General features: G+C 44.1%; 1 long non-coding RNA gene across 1 annotated transcript; it reads right to left on the bottom strand.

The window, feature by feature from the left end:
• Positions 1-10,726: 10,726 nt before the first annotated feature.
• On the bottom strand, positions 10,727-15,506 carry LOC135284196 (uncharacterized). Its single transcript, XR_010349653.1, has 2 exons — positions 15,066-15,506; positions 10,727-13,905 (listed from the first exon to the last, which is right to left on the bottom strand). It is a non-coding gene; the product is annotated as an uncharacterized LOC135284196 (long non-coding RNA).
• Between the last annotated feature and the right edge of the window lie 5,759 nt (positions 15,507-21,265).

Below are 21,265 nucleotides of genomic sequence, written 5' to 3'. Positions count from 1 at the left end.
GGCAGCGGGGGAGGCAGGAGAAACCGACTGTGAAATGTGATATGAAATCCACTGCTACTCTTGGGGGGCTGGCTTGGGAGGGAGGGGTGGGTTTTGTCACCCAGGAATAGATTCGTCATCTGTTTGCTTCAAGAAAGCCACACTTATCCTCCTGACTTTGCTCATTCCCACTCGATTTTATTTTTTTTTTTTTTTTTACTTAAAGCTATTTTTAAATGTATAAAGAGCAATTGGCATCCTTTTTGATCTCCCTCACAAAACAATGACAGCCCATCCTCTGGAGAATCACAGTCCCCCATGGAATATTTGTGGGTTAGGGGTGGCCTCCTCTTTCCTGTGCAACAATCCGAGTTTCTTGCCTCTCTCTGGCCGTTTCACCACCCCCCTGCTCCAGATGGTGCCCCCAGGAATATCAGAGAGGGTTTTGGTGGAGAAACAAACACTGCCCTCCATGCAGTGTGTCCTCACTTGCAATAAATGTGTGCAGCTCCGTGGGTGTCAGCAGGGAGCAGGAACTCCTCCGTGCCTGGAGATGTGGCCTCCAAGCATGGTTGTTTTCTTTTCCTTCCCCTGGATTTTTTTATTCAAGCTGTTCCTGATGGGGAGTGTGGGATTTCTGCAGTAATGTAAAAATGATAAAGAACAGGAAATCAAACACGATGCTTTGCATGCGGTGGGGAATCAGAAGAGCAGCGTTTGTGTGATGAGATATCCCAGGAATAAACTGCCAAGTGACATCATAAATTAGATAATCCCAAACAATTGCCTGCCTAGCATCTCCCACATCCCCTCCTCCCGGGACTTGCAGGAATAATCCTCCCTGCCCTGTGGATTCAAGCAGCTGGATTGCTCAAAATTGAGTTGCTACTATAAAAGTTACCTCCTTTCTCCTGGAAATGTTTGAATTCCCTGCTCCTTTTCCAGCCCCAGGCTCACCCAAGGTGTTCATCAGTCCAGCTTCATTTCTGCATCACTGCCAGCCTGAGTGTTCCCCCATGGAGCAGCCAGGGCAGGGCAGCCATGCCTTTCCTGGCTGGCTGGCTCTCCCGATTTACCCTGCACATTTTTGTGCTGAGCCTGGTGTCACTGCTCAGTCACCAGCGGGGTGATCCTCTCCACGAGGTGCTGCATTCCACAGGGATTCCCACCTTTCCTGGGGAGGGGAATGTGGAGGAACCTCCTGGCAGCCACACCTGTGCCATTTGGGAATGGGGAGCAGCTTTTGATGTCACTGTGGGGTGGTTTGGGGGCTCTGTGAGTCTTTGCTTCTTTTAATCCTAAAATCAGGATTAAATATTCTAGAGGGTATTTCTTGTTGGACTCAGATGTTTATCAGTTCTTATCTATGTCACAATCTCACAAACTCTGAGTTCTGCAGCACTTCACTCAAACAAACTAAAAATGGAGCCCCATCTCTCTCTACAAGGCCTTTTAAGGATAAACTGTCCAATTAAGAAATGACACCTACATTATTTTTACTTTTGACCCAATAACCAACCACCCATGCCCACAATGGGGACTTTTTTATCCAATTACACAAAACCACCCAAACCTGTGAAGAAGAAGGAGCAGCCTCCACCTTAAGACCTCCATTTTGCTTTATATATATTACTGTACTCTAAACCGTCAAACTATAAGTTTTCTACTATGTGATATTATACACTTTTAATTTAAACTCCACACTTATAATCTTGGTTCAACCATTCCACTTTGGAAGCTTCTCCACGGCCTCAGGTCAATGCAGTGTTCTCCTGGGGGTCAGTGCCTGGCAGCACAGAAAGTCTCCAATTCTCAGCAGCCAGGACTCCAACAATCCTGTCAGCTGTCACACCTGTAAATCCACTCAGGGTGCTTTGTTTGCTTTGAAAACTGTGATAAAACCCATAAATGCACCTCCACCAGCTTCACTTCGGCTCAATTATTTGTCCCTTGTAGGATTTTGACTTATCTCCCCTCAATTACTGTTAAACACAGACACCCTTCAGCAATAAAATCTACTGACAAAATTCAACACTGAAATCCACTGACATAATTCAACACTAAAATCCATAGACAAAATTCATCACTAAAACCCACTAACAAAATTCATCAATAAAATCCACTGATATAATTCAACAATAAAACTCACGGACATAATTCAACAGCAAAATCCACAAACATAATTAAACACCAAAATCCACTGACAAAATTCAACACTAAAATCCACTGACATAATTCAACACTAAAATCCACTGACGAAATTCAACACCAAATTACTTCTGCCCCTTCCTGCCACCTGCTGATGGCAGCACAGAGGTGCCCACGGTAGGTGGGACCACAATTCCTGCCGGGAATTCTGCCGGGTGTTGGATTGCTGCTGCCAAGCAGCCCTGCCTGATAAAGGCAGTTGTTCCTGTGCTCAGCACATTGTTCACTCCCTCTCCAGATGGAACAGATTAGCCAGGCCCTGAAATGTTGTTAAATAAAATACGCAAAAAGAAAATACAATTATTGCTAAAGTGAAAACATACCGCACGGGATTATTAAAAGACCAAGATGTTTTACATTTTAAGGATGTTCTGCAGGGGTTTTTTTCCAGCCTTCATGCACTAAAAGCTTGCAGGAGTAGTGTTAAACTTTTCCATGTGATCTCAGGGAGCTCTCCCAGTGCACAGCTCTGCCAGGGATGGGGCTGCCCTCTGTCCCCGGCCAGTGCTCAGGGCTGTGGGGTGAGAATTTCAGGGGCCCAAATCCGTGTTTGCTGCTCCTTCACTGAGCACCAGGCACTCTGGGGAGCAGGGGCTTGGCAGAGATTGAGTTCACCATGAAAAGGGCAAATTTCTTGTGCTGCTTCTCCCCATGCCCAGGTGGAGTGCAAACCTGGCCAGGAGAATTCCTGGCAGTCAGAGGAGTTCCCTGAGAGTAATTTGCCCCCAGATCCCATCCCTGAGAGTCATTTCCCACAAAATCCCATCTCTGAGTGTCATTTCAGATCCCATCGGAACCCAACTGTTTGCAAAGGCCTCCAAAAACTCTCCAAAAGTTTGTGTGCTGTGCTAAGCTCAGTCTAACAATCACTGATTTTAGTACCACAGATACTAAATGTGGGATGGTTTGGGGTGGAAGGGACCTTAAAGATCTTGTCCCACCCCCTGCAGGGACACCTTCCACTATCCCAGGCTGCTCCAAGCCCTGTCCAACCTGGCCTTGGCCATTCCAGGAGTCCAGGAGCAGCCACAGCTTCTCTTTAATACAATAAATACTCTCAAAGGGTATTTTGAAAGGATTCTGCAAACTCTGATCTGTTGAGGATCACCTTGGGCTGAAATTGTTTACAGGGATTCCCAGCAGGTGGGAAGTGGAGATGGAAAACGTGAGGCCTGCAGTGATTTTGGCTACAGAAAATGCAGTTTAAAATAAGAAAACACAGTTTAAAATAAGTTTAAAATAAGAAAACATAGAGTTTAAAATAAGCTGGGTGACTGAGTTTAAAATAAGCTGGAATCAGCAAGTCCCCAGCTCAGAGAGTTCAGCAGCACTGCCTTGCTGAGTTTATTTGAGCACGTGTTTAATGTCTTTCCTGGCTCTGGCTGCAGCAAGGCCAAGCCTTGCAGATTTTCAGGTGTGTGGTGATAATAAATCACTTTTTAAATGCCCTTAGAAGGGGAGTTTTGAGCAGAGCTGCATCCATTAACGCTCCAGCTCTCTCCTGAGCATCACTCCATCTCCTTAATGTCCCCCCACCTAAATCAACTCTTTCATGATGGATGAAAAATAAATTCAGCTCCTTGAAACCGTTCTCTCCCATTTGGTTTTGAATGACTGGGGCCATGCTGGTGGCTGGTGACTGATGACAGGACTTGTCCCCAGCAGCCCAGCCTGGCTTTTCACCGGGCTGTCACTCACCAAGGACGTTTCCACTGGAAAAGAATCCCCGTGGGAAGGGGTTTGGGGGATGCTCAGCCACATCTGCACTGCAGAGCACAGCTGGAGAGGTAGCCATGGCCCCCCTGCTCATTAATTAGGGAGCAGTTCTTAGAAAATATGGGAAACACAAAGCTGGAAATAAACAAATCCCAGCTTTAATCAGATTTCCCTGCAGCCACATGAAAAATTCCACCCCCAAATCCCCAAAAATCCCCCCCAAATTCCACCCCCAAATCCCCCAAAGTCCTTCCCCCCAAATTCCACCCCCATATCTGACATGAATTTGGTCAAACCCCCCCAAAATCCTGGTTTAGTTCAGGTGTTTTGTCAGCAGGAAAGTGGCATTTTTCGCCACACAAAACTCCTGAAATGTTGCAAATTCCTTTAAAATAGAACACCAAATAGAGCCCAGATGATTTTTACAAGGTACCTTCAAAAGAACCATGAATTTTTAGCAGAATTCTGATGATTCCAGGGTGTTTTTCCATATCATGGTACATTGAGAATGCATCAGGATGCAGGTGTGGGTATGTGAGTATAAAAACATCAATATTTATTTAAAATGTTGATATTTTCTGTTCTATGAAAAAAGTACAAGTCTGTGGTATGTCCAAAACGCTGCTTTTTTAATATGCAGGAATATTTCTCTGGTGGAAAACTTTGCAGAAAACCAAATATTAGGGGAAGGATTGTGGAATGTGTTTGCCATGGCAAAGGGAAAAGCAGCAATGGGAAACTGCTGAGCGGTGCTTTGCATTTTAAAAATGTTTGCAGATTCATGGAAAAGTGGGAATGCAGCAGAAGGAAAGGGAGCTGCTGCTGATGACAACTTTCTTTCCTTTAAAAAACAGCTGCTTGTGGCAGCCTGGAGTTAAAGCTGGAGTTTTGTTTCATAATATGGGAACTAAAGTGGGAAATCTGCTCCGGGCTGGACCAGCATCTTCATCCCCATGGGAATCCAGGCCAGACCTGCTGGGGAGCTCTCAGGGGACAAAGGGAGACCCACCAAAATCACCTTTTCACTGTCAGAGCCTGCAGATTTTTACTCCATCCCAATCACACCACCCACAATCTGATTATTCCTAAATGCTGCTCTCAGAGCATTCCTAAATTCCTGAGGGAGCAAGTTGATGTCTCAATGCAGCTGAGATTAATAATTAAAGGTCCAAATGTTAAATGATAAATAATTAAATGTTCTCCCAGCAGATCCTCTCTGAACCCCACAACCCCTCATCCACACAGTGACTCCAGCACTGGGAATGTGGATTCACCTTGGATTTAAATCTGATTTAAACTTGAGCTCTGCCACAACCCCCCAGTCTAAAACTGATTTGATCAAGTCACTCAATCCATCAGGATCTCAGCTTCCCCAGCCAGAATTCAGGAAGAGAAGCGTTTTCCTCCATCCCATGAAGTGTTTTGCAAAGAGGCCTCTGTGATGTACTTAGGGATTTCCTCTGTGGAAGCTGAAACACCTCAAATCCTGTCAGAACCCCTCCAACCGTTCCAGCCCAATAAAGTTCAAATGGGGAATAACACATTTGTTAAAAGAGGCCTGATTTTGTGCTGAGAGGATGACATAGCCAAGAGACCATACATCCCTCAAAAATTTAAAAAATAAAAAAAGAAATAAAAAATGAGGACAAGATTACCCAGCCAACGTAAACTGGAGTGGCGTGGTCGGGGTTCTTAGGATTTTTAGAGACACTTGGAATGAAAGAGGGAAAAATCCCACAGCCAAGTCTCAGGCACCACACGGCCTGTGTACACTGCAGGAGGAAACCTGGGTTCTGAGCAAATATTTTAGTACAAATCAAATGCCTTCCAGGGATCAGCAGCTGGGAAGGCGGGAAGAAATTAATATTGGAAGCTTTAGAACTTCCCAGAACTATTCCCTCCCTCCTTGATTGAGGGAATTAACTTTTATTTTATTAACTTTTTCATGCCCTTCTCCCATCCAGGCTGCTCTGAAGGGCTTCTCCCCTCCTCCAAAAGGGCTGCCCTGGGGATGTTGCTCTTCTGAGGCTTTAAGTAGCAGCTGGCTGTGATTAAGTGGATTGGGAGGATCAGTGCTTGATTAACTTTGTGCTGCTCCTGCCATGCTCAGGTTCCTGCAGGAGAGTTCATCCCTGGCTTTGGGAGAATGTTGGGCTCTAATGGATCCCAGACGTGGGAGCCCACCCAGGGCCAGAGCCTGCCCTGGGCATGGTCAGGCCTTGTTCCCCTGTCCTGCAGAGGTGAAACTCCTGTGGCAGCTTTGCTAGTCTGGGTTTTAGTCCAGGTTGCATAAACTCACCTGTCCAGATGTGCATATACTCACCAGGGGAGCTTTGCCAGCCTGGGTTTTAGTCCAGATGTTCATAAACTCACTGGTGAGCTTTACCAGTCTGGGTTCTAGTCTAGATGTTCATAAACTCACCAGGGAGCTTTGCCAGTCTGGGTTTTAGTCCAGGTGTTCATAAACTCACCAGAGGAGCTTTGCCAGTCTGGGTTTTAAAAGTCTAGGTGTTCACAGACTCACCAGGGAGCTTTGCCAGTCTGGGTTTTAGTCTAGGTGTTCTTGTCTTGGTTTGTTATTCTGTTGTTGAATTTTTCAGGGCTGTAGAGAATCATGGCATGAGTTGGGTTGGAAAGACGTTCCAGATTGTCCTTCAAGATTATCCTTCAAGATTAGGAAAGCCCTGAAAGGTGATATTAGCATTAAGGCCACGGGCAGGACCTCCTTCCACTGCCCCAGCGTGCTCCAAGCTGGCCTTGGACACTTCCAGGGATCCACAGCTTCTCTGAGAATTCTGTGCCACAGTCTCCCCACACTCACAGGGAACAATTTTTCCCCAAATCCCATTTAAAACTCCCCTCCTTTACCTTAAGGACATTGTAAATATTTGGGTGGGCAAAGTTTTCTTAAGCAGAAGAAATTTCAGGGTAACACCAGCAGAATTGAGGGCTGTAAATGATGTTTATTTTGCATAATAAACAAATAAACAAATCCTGGCAAAGATTATTTTGAAAGAATCTGCAAACCTTGACCTACCAAGGATCACTTTGGGCTGGAGTTGTTTACTAATTACAGGGATTTCACACAGAAAAACAGATTTTCTACATTAAAAGTACAACAGTGATTGAACAAAACCCCAAAACTTCAACCACTGTGATTGTAACATAAGAAACAGCAGGCTCTGAGTGTATAAAATATTCTGTTATTACCCAAACGAGGTGGGCACACCTGCCTGGAGGGAGATCTCTGAGCAGATCTTGGCCAAGCCCCGGGAAAACAAGAGATGTCCCTTCAGCAGTGACAGCCATGCAGGGGACTCGATTTTCTGCAGAGACAGGAGAATTTATCCACCCTGTGCAAACTGTGACACTTGCTGGCCAAAACCTCACTAAGTGTCCCCAGCTGGCCAAGCCTAAGCCAGGTTTTATAATGTCCTTTTCCTTTTTTAAACTGAGCCCAGAAAGGGGCAGGGAAAGCGAGATGAGCACAAAGCAAATCCAAATTCTCCGATTAACAGGCATCATTAAGTAGCTCTAAAATTGCTGTCATTTCCCACTGCAAAGAAATCCTACAACAATCCTAAATCAACAACTGAGCTGAGGAAAGCTGCACTTGCAAGGAGCTTCTGGTTCATTGAAGTTGTAATATAAAAATAGTAAGAATTTAAAAAGAAATAAAAATCAAGAGAAAGCAAATGGAGGCTTGGCTGGGCTTCTGCACTAAATTCTGCCTTGATGGAAACGAATAAAGCTCAAGTGAAGTTCACAGGCATCTCCTAATTATATCACAAGGTTTTATTCCACTTAAATTTTCATGAAAGACTCCTGATTTCTTTTTATTATTCTCCATGGGAGTATAACATGTTGGTTAACCAGGAGAAAGGAAGTCCAAAAAAAAAAAAAAAAGATGAAGCTCTTGATGGCCGTGTTTGTCGGGATAGATCAATTGTGGGGTTTCAACTGGGTATGGAAATTCCCTGCTTGCAATATGGCTAAAAAGAAAGAGCATGGATGATTTAACAATTTACATAACCTGAGAGACTCAGCTGCAAATTGAATGAATGGGGCTCTTTGTTTTCTCTAAACTGGAATAAAAAGAGGGGGAGAAGAAAAAAAAAAAAAAAAGAAAAAAAAATGAAAGGTTCTTATATAATTGTCTCTGTGACTGGCATGATAGGAAGTTTTCTGGCTATTGGTGGAATTAAGACTGGGAATTATGAGAAAACACAAAGCAATCAAGGGGCAGTGGAGCAATTGGACAGAGGGACTAATAGGGAGTGACAGAGCCAGGCCTGGCCAGGGCCAGGCTGGGCTTTGCACCATTGTCCTGAGCAGAGCTGGGTCCCTCTGGGGCCACCCGGCCCCTCCAGGACATCCCTGCAGAGCTCAGCCCGTGGGGATGCTGAGCTGGGACTGACCTGGGAGCAGCCTGGGCTGCTGGAGCTGTCCCTGCTCTGAGGTCCCCTCCCACCCAAAGCACTCCAGGAGTCCAGGGGGAACACTGTCCTTCAGGATTTTGTGGGCTCACAGGCACAAATCCCTTTCCTGGGGCAGCCCAGGGGTTGAATTATTTGTCCAGGGGAAGATCAATTATTCCGTTTCCACCAGCTCAATTATTCAGTTTCTGCTGATGACTTTTTGGGGCTACCTAAAAACAGAGGCCAGACAAAATTCAGAGAATAAAAAGTGGTTTTATTTATTGAAGGGCCTTCAGGTACATTTAGAGAAGATAAAGACCCAAAATGGACAAGGGGTCACAGGTTTTGACACTTTTATAAGTTTGGCCCATTTGCATATTGGGGTTAATCTTCCAATTACAGCTTCAGCTAATAAAATCATTTACCCCAAGTTTTTTCCCCCAACTCACTTTTGTTTCCATCTCTCAGGCCTGAGGCAGTGAGGTGTCCTTGACTGCCAGGCCTGGAGAGGAATTGTTGTGTCTGCCCAAAATGGGAAAGCAGCAGCTCACACTGCACATGGAGTTTAGAGTTACACACTGCAGAACTGCAGGATTACAAATAGATGAAAAATAGAAAAGCTAAAATCCTGAAGCATCACCGCCATGTCCCCTCTGGCCTGGCAAACACACATCTCCAAAACCAGAAATAATTTCTGTCTCTTTCTTGTGGGAGCCTGCTCCTCTGTTAAATGTGGATCCCTCAAAAATCCAGGGAAATCCTGAGCTGTCCTGGAAGCCACAGGCACCCCTGGCCCCAGAGCTCAGCCCTGTGAGGATGACCCGGGGCTCTCCCTACCCGCAGCAGGAATCTTTCATTTTTTAGGCCTCATAATCAGCACGTTTGCACCAGGCTGGAAAGAGCCTCTCAAATAAACAGCTGGGAATGGGAATAATGGGAATAATGGGAATGGGAGTGGGAATGGGAATGGGAATGGGGAATGGGGAACGGGGAATGGGGAAGGGGAAGGGGAATGGGGAATGGGGCATGGGAATGGGAATGGGAATGGGAATAATGGGAATGGGAGTGGGAATGGGAATGGGGAATGGGGATGGGAATCAGAGTGGGAATAGGAATGGGAACAAGAACAGGAACAGGAATGGGACTGGGGACAGGAATGGGGATGGCGATGGAGATGGCGATGGGGATGGAGATGGCGATGGGGAGGGAAAATCCTCTGGCAAACATCTGGCAGCAGAGGTGGTGGCATATGGGGCATATCTCCTCCCTGCACTGCTGCAAGAGGAAAAACAAACTTCACCTCTTGGACTGCAATGAGCAGATGAAAACAAATTAACCTTTTTAAAAATTATTTGTGTGTGTGTGTTGTATATTTGCAGTCAGTGTCTGTTTGAATGTTCTGCTTTAAAGCTTTGGGTTAAAAATTCCTCAGTTTGCCCTCTCCCCTATGAGCAGAACCAACTCAAATCAACAAATTCTCCCTCATCAATCATGGCCAGGATTCTTTTTCCTTATTTTTCCTGCCCCAATCCTTGTATTCACTGTGGAGATCATATTTTATTTCCACACCAGGCATTAAAATTATCAAATTGTGGCCTCTAATGTCCTTGTAAATGTTTCCTTTTTTTTTTCCCAAACAGATTTTTATCATTCAATGAAAAAAATCTTAATTAAAGGCTCATGACACAATGACCCTGGCTGGGCATCATTTATTTCAGAGCAGATCCTGACCAGAAAACCTTCATCAAGATGATGATGGGAGCTCAACTTCCTTCTTAAACTTCAGAGATTTCACATAGAAAATGAGATTTTCTAAACTCAATGTACACCAGTGATTGAATGAAACCCCAAAACTTCAACCACTGAAACTGTAACATAAGAAACACCAGGCTCTGAGTCTATAAAACGTTTAAAAAAATTAAAACCACCAATATTCAGCATTAAAGCTACATAGATCCATGAATTCTGGTCAAGTTTATCTCTTATTCTCCAAAACTTGATATAGCAACAGTGGTTTTTTACCCACAGCCTGATCCCAAAAATAATCAAGTATTTCGAGAGCTTCTTTCAGGGTACATTTTTTCTCATAAAAATAATAAATGGCAATATCTGAACCACATTTAGGTATTTCATTCGCTCTCGGGCCTGCCAACTCAAACAATGATTTGTGTCTTTATAGGAAGGCACTTCACCATTTTCAAATAAATATTTAAATGCTCCTTCACAGGAAAAAATATTCCTGTGGTTAGGTGAGATATGCTGGAAAAATCAAGGCTGGTCCTCAAAGGTCTGGTGTTGTTACACTTTCCTGTTCTTAATTTGCTTAATCCTTCCTCAAACTCAAAAAATTCAGATCAGAGCAAAAGAGAAAGTGTTTTAAAAGGAGCTTTGATACCCACAGCAGATTTCTTGATGAGTTTTATTTTAGCAATTTGCTGCAGAAAGAGATGGGGATGAAACAAGGGCTTTCATCTTTATGATTTATCTCTTTTCCTGGTGATGGTGCTACACAAATTCTGTGTCTGCCAGGCAACACCTCTCCATCAAAACTGGGAGAAGGAACAGATTTGAAAGAGATGAAGTTTTGGGTTTTATGTGTGTTTGTAATCAAATAGGTGTCACTTAAGTATTAAATTTCCATTTTTCCTCTAAAAAACAGAGTAAAATGATGAAAGGGAGGATGATGTACACCCTGACAGAAATTTGTGCTGTCACAGGGAAAATCAGCACCTTCTATTTAAGTAACTATCAGAAAAAGGCTGAGTAGGAAAAAAAAAAAAAAAAGTAGAAAAAGGGAAGTATTTGCACCCCATGAGATGTTTGGTGGGGAAAGAAGAGAATCCTGCCTTTCTGCCTGCCAAAAAAATGCTTAGATGGGAAAAATCCTGTAAATTTTCCCATTTCCAGGAGGTTTTTAAGTCCTGTCATACCTGGTCCTGCTTTAAACTGGTAAAGAAGCTCATCAGGCACAGAACCACAGTGGGGGTCAGGTTTAGCCTGGTGTCCCAGCCAGAAAATCCCTCTGAAGCCATGGAAAAACTGGGATCAAGATCGTGGAGGGCTGAAAGAAAATTTCCCTTTTCAGGCAGGACCTTTTGTTTTTGATGTTTCCCAGCATTTGAACCTCACCCCTCCTGTCCTAAGGAGCTCCTTGTGCTTCCAAATCCTGGTGACTCCTGAAAATCCCATCCTTATACTCCTTATCTTGAAATCCTGATAACCCCTGAAATTCCCATCCTGGTACTCTTTATCTCCAAATCCTGGCAACTCCTGAAATTCTGATCCTGATACCCCTGAAATCCAAATCCTGGTAACCTCTAAATTCCCATCCTGATATCTCTTATTTCCAAATCCTGATAACCCCTAAATTCCCATTCTGATACTCCTTATCTCCAAATCCTGATAACTCATGAAATTCCCATCCTAATACTCCTTATCTCCAAATCCTGATAGTCCCTGAAATTCCCATCATGATACCCCTGATCTCTTTTTTTTGGCTCTTTTTCAGCAGCCCAATATCAGCTTTCAGAGCTGCACCCCCTGCACTGCAGGGCTGGGAAAGAATATCCCAAATCTTTCTTTGGGATGATAAAAATCCCTTTTTTCCCCTTGGGCACTGAGGCAAGTGTGAGGTAGCAAATCTCACAGGACTCTGTTTCCAAATCAGATCCCTTTGGTCCACCTTTAATACCATTTTTCCCCTCCCAACGAATTAAATATCCGTTCTTTTACCACCCAGTTTATTTGATCATCCAGGAAGATAAATGGCTTCTGCTGAAATATTAAACAAAGGGAAAATTAAAGTACTGGGAAGGGTAAACAATACAGTAAAGCACAATTTCCTTTCTGCTACATGGAGAAAAGAATTCTCTCTTTCTTGCTAAATAGCAGCACACAGGCTCCAGTTCTGGCCCTGGGCACACATGGAGTTTTTCTCCACAAAATCTATAGGATTTTTACCCATCTGGGTAAATTTTAGTTGAATGGCAGCAAAAGAAAGGGTTACTAGATAAAATCCACCCCAAAAATAAAATTTATCATGAAGTTTAGCACTGAGAGTTTTCAATATCACAGCTTTGGTTCTATTTCAAATGAAAAATGTTATTTTAGTTGGATTTTGGGCCCAGGTTGGTGGGACAGCACCAAGAAGTGGCTCATCCCCTTGGACCACCAGTCCTTCCAGCCCCAGTTGCTGCATGTAATTTCAGCCCCTGCAGGACACAGGGCTAATTTAAGAGGCATGAATTTAAATACATTAAGAGTTCAACAAAACAGGGAGAGAATCAGAGAGGTGAAAAGTCAGCGCCCCTCCTTGTCCCTCTGTCTTCTTTTTGTTGGCTGCTGGGCTGGGAGACACGAAATCAAACGGAGCAACACAACCTGTCTGAGTTTTATTCAAATCAGCCAATTAAAACATCAAGCTGAAATGTCAACGAACATGTTCTGGCCACTCAGGAATTAAAGCAGGAAAGCATCTGTCTGTCCTCACCACAAAGCAGGGAAGATTTTTAATTCCACTTCTGCAAAAGCTGCGACAGGAGATTGCAGCCATGAAAAACACCCTGTGCAACGGGCCCTGCCTGCCTGGCTGTCAGCAGCTGCTGTTGGACACTGAATTAGAGCCAGCTCAACACCTTTTTTTTCTTTTTATCCACAGGAACTCTTCACCAGTGTCTTGGTTGTCCACATCACTTGGTGCTGGTGTGAGGACAAACAGAACCCTGATGTCCCATCCCAGGCAGATCCTACAGCAGAGATCTCCTTTGCTGGTTAGGGAAATCATTCCTGATTCTCATCTCTGATGAGCCCAAATTGAGGTGTTTCCATCATTTCAGAGAGGCCCCCAAATCAGCTCCATCCCTTTCTGCTGGAGGCTCCAAAAGGGTTTGAAATATTATGGAATATTTCAATGTCCTTAAATTTATAGGACCAGGTCTTTGCTCTGCTGATTTCAGAGCTGCACTAAATTTTCCCTGTTAAAGTTCTGCCCCAGAAAAGATAAAACTCCCTGAGATGGGCTCCACACCAATCATTTTATCTACCATAAATCAGCCAGGTCAGCTTTAGATTATCTATAGCAATTCAGTTTTCTTCCTCATGGAAAAAAAAAAAATCAAGGAAGGGAAGAGGAATTCCAGTGTGCAAATATCCCAGAGAACAGATTAGTTATTGTTCCAAAATCTCCTCTTTAATGGCATTACCAGAAAATCAGCCTTTTACTAAAAAGATGGGCTGATTTTCCTGCCCAGGCTGGCAGCTGGGAGGTGTCCTGGACAGGGAACTCGGGGATAAATCCATGGATATTAAACATGAAACTCCTCCATGAATAACGAGGGAGGAGATCTCATTCTGCTGTTGAGATGCTCTTTAATCTCTTCTTATTTTATGAGCTTCCACTGGAGCCTCCTCTGGCTGGTGGTGGTTTCCACCAGGAGTGGATTGGGCTGAGAAATTTCATCCAGGGAGATTTCTTACCTGGAAATTCCCTTCCCTGTTCACCAGGATGGGTCACGGGCTCTCCTTGCTTCTGTCAAATCATTCCTGGCCAGTTTTGCTCTGCCATCATCTCCATTCCAACATGGAGCTGGAAATGAGAGAGGTTAAACCTTTACAAAATCAGAATTTTGCTCTTTTCACAGCTGAACTTTTCCATAAAATCAGAATAAATCTTTCTGATACACTTGGCTGTGGGAAGTGGATTTGTAGAGAATTCTGATTGTGATGGTGTGAATTATAACATCTGTATTGTCTCACCCTTTTCATGAGACTGAAAACAGAATAAAAGTTTTTAAAACATTTCTCAGTTACATAATCCAACAGCTGGGTTCAAAAATAATGATCACATTTTCATTTTTCAGCTGAAACTGAGATTAAAACCAAGTTCTGAGCTCCTGGCCTATTCTGGAGGGAATTTTTGGTCCTCACACCCTGTTGCAGATTTAGTCAATCACCAGGTCTGGGCAGTCTGGTTTTACAATAGGATCCCAAATTCTGCTGATGTTTTCAGGGTGCTACTCCAAGAGAAGTAATAAGCAAAGTGATGATCATAAAGGAATTTTATTTTTAGGGAATTGGGACCACAACTTCCTGAAAACTACCAGACCAGATAATGTCCTTTTCCCTTCTCCCTCTTTTATGGCAGGCACTTGTTCTAAAAAAGCTCCCCCACTTTCTTTAAAATGGACTTTTAAAATCCATCATTTCATGCAGCTCTGGCAAATCAGCTCCTGTGCTATTTCCTTTCCTTCCTTCCTTTCCCTCTCCTCTCCCTTCTTAAACCCAGCCCTGCATTTCAAATCAGCTACAAGAAATAAAGCGAAAGGAGCTTGAAGGAGTTGAAATCTCTTCATCGTGACAGGGCCATGTTTTCTTTGTGTATGAGCCTAAATGAGGCTTTAGAAAATGATATGGTCCCCCCTAGATGGATCTGCTGTGGTCAGAGCCCATTAGGCAGGGCAGGAAGATTCCTCAGGGACAGCTGAGAGCAGACTCCAAACCCCAGAGGATGGAGATCTCTGTTTACTTTCCTGCATGGAGAATTAATAAATGTCTCCATCTTCCAGCAACTGAACATAAAGGAAGCAGAATGAGTGGGGGGAAAAAAGCAATGGGATGTGTGTTTTTCCCTTTTGCCTTTGGTGCACATTTGTGTGCTCAGGCAGTGTTTGCACATTATTCTTTGCTTGCTCCCTGGAGGATTTACTGCCCTGACTTGAAGGCAATTCATCTGTCCTGAGCAGGTACCTCAAGATAATGAAGAGCCCATAATTTAGTAATCTTGGCCATCTTGTCCTTGGAAGATTGATTTTTGGCCTTTAAGTGTCAAGGTTGGTGAAACCCAGTCAGCAGCCACAAAAAAGGCCCAGGCAGAGGGACAGACAGAGCCCTGGGCTGGGGCAAATTCCCAAAATAAATGGATGCTGGAGTCACTGCCCTATCTGCACAGGACTAATGATTATTAAAACAGAAGCACTCTCTGCTTCCTCCAGTTCAGAGCTTGGAGTTGCTAATTTCATTTTCTTTCTCTGTTTTTCCACAGAAAATTCTGTCCCTGAGCCTGTCCTGGAATTCCCCATTTCTCCTCAGCTCTGGAGATGCTTTGCTGAGGTCTGGAGGCTTTGTTGGCTTTCTCCATGGCTTGGATGTGGTTTGGGAATGTTGCTTCCTACAGGCAGTGACTGGTCTCAAGGAGTGAGGGAGTTTTGTGCTCACAAAGTCATGGAATCATGGAATGTTTGGGATGGGAGGGGCTTAAACTCCTCCAGTTCCCACCCACACCTTCCACTGTCCCAGGCTGCTCCGAGCCCCATCCAGCCTGGCCTTGGGCACTGCCAGGGATTGGGCACAGCCTGGAGCTGGGTTTAATTCCTGTGCAAACCCCAAAGTGAACCCCAAGCCAGCTGCTCCTGTGGTGCCAAACCAGCTCCTGACCCAGCAAATCAATTATGCAAAATAGAGAATCTGTTTATTTTCTAGGAGCTGGCTGGAAAATCAGCCCCACCAGGAGCAAAGAGCTCTTTATTCCTGTGAGCAGGGGCTGAACAAAGGACAGGAGCATGGAAAGGATGAATTTATGGGGGAGAAAACCAAGCTGGAGTCTGACATTCCTTCCCTCCCAGCTCTCTCCCCAAATCACGCTGGATTCACCTCTGGCTTTCAGGGACCACGTGAGAGAACAGGAACAGAGACTCTGCCCATCATCCCTCCATGATAAAGTGGCTCTGCCCCCACTCAGATGTGCCTGTCAGAGGTTTGGGGTCTCTATTCTCCTTTCCTGGGTACCTGATAGAGCTCTGAGGCTCCTGAAACATTTCCCAGCTGCATTTCCCTTGTCCTCCAGGAGATTTTCCTTTTCCATCAGGAACTGAAGGCAAGGCTCCAGTTTAATCTCATTTTATTGTCACCAGTTCCCCCACACTTGTGTCCTCCATTACAATTGTGTGTGGGGAGTGGAAACCTGGGAGAAGGGATTGGTTCTGTTCAGATCCCACCTGGAAATACCCTGAAATAACCCTGGGAATAGGAACTGTTTATATTCCAGCTCCAAACTGGAAATATCCTGGACTAAACCTGGGAATAGGGACTGGTTATATTCTAGATCCAAAATGGAAATATCCTGGTGAAAACCTGGAATAGGGACTAGTTATGTTCAGATCCCAACTGGAAATATCCTGGAGTAAAGTTGGGAGTAGGGACTGGTTATATTCAGGATCCCTATTGTTAATTTCCTGGAGTAAACCTGGGAGTAGGGACTGGTTATATTCCAGCTCCAAACTGGAAATATCCTGGAAATATCCTGGAGTGAAGTTGGGAATAGGGACTGGTTATGTTCAGGTTCCCAACTGGAAATATCCTGGTAAAAACCTGGCAGTAGGGACTGGTTATATTCCAGCTCCAAACTGGAAGTATTCTGGAGTAAACCTGGGAATGGTTCAGGTTCCCAGATGGAAATACCCTGGAGTAAACCTGGAGTAAACCTGGGAACAGGGAGTGGTTATATTCCAGCTCCAAACTGGAAATATCTGGAAATATCCTGGATTAAAAATTGGGAATAGGAACTGGTTATATTCAGGAACCCAATTGCAAATATCCTGGTGCATATCTGGGAATAGGATCTGGTTATGTTCAGGCTCCCAAATGGAAATACCCTGGAAATATCCTGGAGTAAAATTTGGAATAGGGACTGGTTATGTTCATGTTCCCAACTGGAAATATCCTGGAGTAAACCTGGGAATAGGGACTGGTTCTGTTCAGATCCCAACTGGAAATATCCTGATTTTAAGAATGCCTCCCTTGTAGTTTTTCAGTTCAAAGTTCATCATTCTGGAGAATAGAAAGTGAAAAAGTGAGAAAACATGAAAAAAAGTTAAATTATTCCTCTTTTCCCACTTGTTGCTCTTTTATAAATGGAAAAAATATTCAATATGATGCTGTCTGGAAAAAAAAAAAATTAAACCGAGATGGGAATTATTTTTACCATATTTTTTCTGGTTTTGTGCCTTTTTCTGCATAGAAAAAAAATGAGCAGAGGGGAGAGGAGGAGGGAAGAGTCAGCAAAGAAGGAAACAAGGTGATGAAAAATTGAAGTGCTTAGAATGAAGCAGGGAAATCTTATTTGAATATTTTTAAAGACAGGAATAAAGTCCCATCTCTGCATTGAAAATGTTGCCCAGGCTGACATTTCAAAATGAAACACAAGTTTTCATTTCAAGGTTTTACTTCATATCCACACACACACACACAAAATCAAACTGGGTTTTGAAATGAAAACACCACAGGGAAAATAATATTTTCAATTGAATTTTTTTATTTTTTTGCCTCCACCTCCTCCAATAAATAAATAATTTGGTTTTCCAGGAAACTGTAAAAGTGAGAAAGAGGCTGAAACGTAATGGAAGAAAAAGGGTTTTGCCATTTGGAGCACCAGGGTTTGCTGAAATATCTGGGAGTTCTCAGGATTATTTCTGGCTTTTTCATTCATCTGCCGAGGAAGGGGCTGTTCCCAAACATCTGGGGGTCATTTACCAGCTGTAAATATAATATTTGTTATTATTTAGGGCTTTAGCAGTCCCTCAGCCCATGGAGTTTCTGCTGATGTGGCTCAGCTCCTATGTGAACTTCTCCTTCACGGGATATTTTTGGGGATTTTGTTCCAGCAGCAGAGCAGTCGAAGGATGATGTTCCCTGTCAACAAATGGAAAATTCCCCCTTAATCCAGGAGTTCCCTGGGATGGGAAAGAAATTATATTTTAGCTGTGGCTAGCCAGGAGAACGGGCATGAATTAGCTCTGGAAAGCTCAGGAGAAGGTGGATGAAATTGTATTTTAGCTCTGGAAAGCACAGGAACAGAGGGATGAAATGCTGGATGAAATGATGTTTCAAATCTGGGAATCTCAGGAGAAGGTGTCTGAAATGATGTTTTAGCTATGGCAGGTCAGGAAAATGGGGATGAAATTATGTTTCAGCTCTGGAAACCTCAAGAGAAGGTGAATGAAATTGTATTTTAGCTCTGAAAATCTCAGGAGAATGCAAATTAAATGATGTTTTAGGTATGGCAAGTTCAGGAGAATGTGGCTGACATTATGTTTGAGCTTTGGAAATCTCAGGAGGATGGGGATGAAATGGTATTTTAGCTCTGGAAATCTCAGGAGAAGGCAAATGAAATGATGCTTTAGCTCTGGAAAGCTCAGGAGAAGAGAGATGAAATGCTGGATGAAATGATGTCTCAGATCTGGGAATCTCAGGAGAAGGTGGATGAAATGATATTTTAGCTATGGCAGGTCAGGAAAACGGGGATGAAATGATGTTTCAGCTCTGGAGAACTCTGGAGAAGGTGAATGGAATGATGTTTTAGCTATGACAAGTTCAGGAGAATGGGGATGAAATGCTGGGGGAATGGTGCTTTAGTGGATGAAATGCTGGATGAAATGATGTTTTAGCTATGGCACATCAGGAGAATCAGGATGAAATGATGTTTCAGGTCTGGAAAGCTCAGGAGAAGGTGTCTGAAATGATGTTTTAGCTATGGCAGGTCAGGAGAAGGTATCTGAAATGATGTTTTAGCTATGGCAGCTCAGCATAATCCCAGCTCCCACCACAGCTCTATCCTGATTTTCCCTGATCCAAGAGCTCTACCATCCTTACAATCTGCAAGGAGCTTTCAGCCCTTTGGCCATGGAAACTGCTCCATACTTTCATTTTTGTTGTTTGAACCAGCCCACGTGTCCCTTACCCCAGTTTGGGAGCTGGAATGAGCTGATCCTCCAGCTCCCTTCCAACCCAAACCATCTCTGACTCTGCTTTGTGCAATCCCTCAGGGTAAATCCTGAGCCTGCAGAGCAATTTGGGGTTTTCAGGACTTTTCCATGAGTTCTCCACAATCTCCTGCTGGCTCCTGGCAGAAGAGATGAGGTGTGAGTGCACAAGGAGCAAAACTGTGCCTTCTGTTCCTTTCTTTTTTTTTTTTTTTGGTGGGGGATACAAACCACACTGTGCATAGCTGGGGTGGGGATGAAACGAGCTCATGGTTCTCCAGCTGCACAGGCTGTACTTTGGAGCATTCTCTTACGTAAAGAGCATGCAAATATATTAGCAGGAAAAGAGCTGGAATTGCCCATTAAGGCTGGTGATTAATGCAGTGCTGAAAGCTCGTTTGAGGGGCTGCACATTGCAGCTCACTGCAGAAACGGGGAGAAGAACAGGGACACAGACTGAGAGGAGTCTTGAGGGTGAGAAGGGATCCAGAGTGGCTGTAGAGGGCACTAAAGATCTTTGGGATTCCTCGACGAGAAGAGAAAGTTTTGAGTTGCTTTTTACACTTCGATATTTAAAAAGAAAAAATAAAATTAACACTGTTCAGCAGCAAGTGGGACCACATCAGGCTCCAATATTGCAGCTGCTCCCATTTTAACCACTAATAACAGGGTGAGCTGGGCTCTGTTTGCATTTGGGGTTTCTTTCTGCCATTGCTGAGAACTGGGGTGTTGTGTGGAGCCCTCTCCCAGCACCGATTTTGGCAAGACAGGATCTGCTCAGCACAAAGAAATCTCCTTCTCCGAATGAGAAATCAGCCTGAGCTGCTGAGAAATGGCAATTCCTCATCAGGCTATTGTGGCTGAAGCAGAGGGACCACAAAGAGATCTGGTCATGTTAACAGGAACCCCAAAAAAAGCTTCCCTGTGTTTCACTGTTTGGTTTTGCACGGCTCTGAAAACGTCTGGGTTTGGCTGGGATAAAGCTGCTCCTTTCTTGTGGCATTTTCTGCCATCAGGATTTGGAAATCTCACAAGAAATCCTGTTCTGATGAGATTCCCAGCCTGATACACAGCCTCTGAGAGAAACTGCTGATTAAAAATTGGATTTCAGAGCTTTGCATGAGTCAGGTCAAACCCTCCAAGAAATAAAGATCTGAAATGGCTCGTTAGGAGCTGAGGTTGTTTTCAGATTGCAGATTGAACCCAGTATTATGGGCAAACTCTGCATCTTCAATCAGCAAAGGATATTCAGGATTTATTCCATGCAGGCTCCTCTCCAGGAATCTGCACAGTCATCCTGTTTTCCCTGGGTGTCCTGTCAGCTTTGCAGCAGCCCCACATCAGAAATCCAGCGTGACTAAGAACTCTGTCTGCTGCCTAATTACATGGCCAGAGCTGCAGTGGGGTTGTTTTCCTTGCAGTTTCTATTCTGGAAAACATGGCCCTAATAATAACTTAATAATAACTTTATAATTTCCCTGCTATGGTTTCACTGGGAACCTGCCCCATGGGCTCGAGCCTGAAGTGTGGACCCAGAAAATACCACAGGGTGCAAAAAAAGCCCTGAGAGAGCCAAGGAAACACCTCAGGAACATGAAGATTTGTGAATTAAAAGAATTTGATTTCTCTCAGCTTGTCCAGATCCCTTCTCACTCCCTGCACTGCCGAGGGCATTTAATTATCCAAGCCTTTCAATTCCCCAAATGAATTGCAGATAGAGAGGCTGCAGACACTGAGATATGGTGGTGAATTGTTTGAACAGAGCTCCTGCCAGTCTGGCCAGTTCTTTTCCACCCCAAATTCAAGCTGGCAGTGCTTTGGGAGCTGCACAATTCCCTCCAAAAAGAGGCAGCTCTTGGCTCCCCTCCTTTGGGAAGGGATGCAAATGGAAGCTGCTAGTTGTGGGCATGGTTTGGACGCAGGCTTAGGGTTGATTTGATGTAAAGTTGTCAAATAAAAGGCATTTTCAGCCCACAGGGGAGGCAGCTGGGAGTGTTGGCAGGGATTAAGCTGGTGGTGACTGTGCAGGAAGAAGCTGGGAGCAGCCTGGATGTGGGATGTGAACCCTATTGAAAACAGGGTGACCCCCAACTCAGAGAATGATTGACATCTGACTCCAAGGCTTCAGAATGCTGAACACTTGCTTTATTAAAACTATACTGTATGACATTAAACTCTACTATAACTGTA

Source organism: Passer domesticus, chromosome 20, assembly GCF_036417665.1.
Source record: "Passer domesticus isolate bPasDom1 chromosome 20, bPasDom1.hap1, whole genome shotgun sequence".
NCBI lineage: Eukaryota > Metazoa > Chordata > Aves > Passeriformes > Passeridae > Passer > Passer domesticus.
The sequence above is the reverse complement of the archived record's forward strand: the minus strand, read 5'-3'. Positions and strand labels throughout refer to the sequence as shown.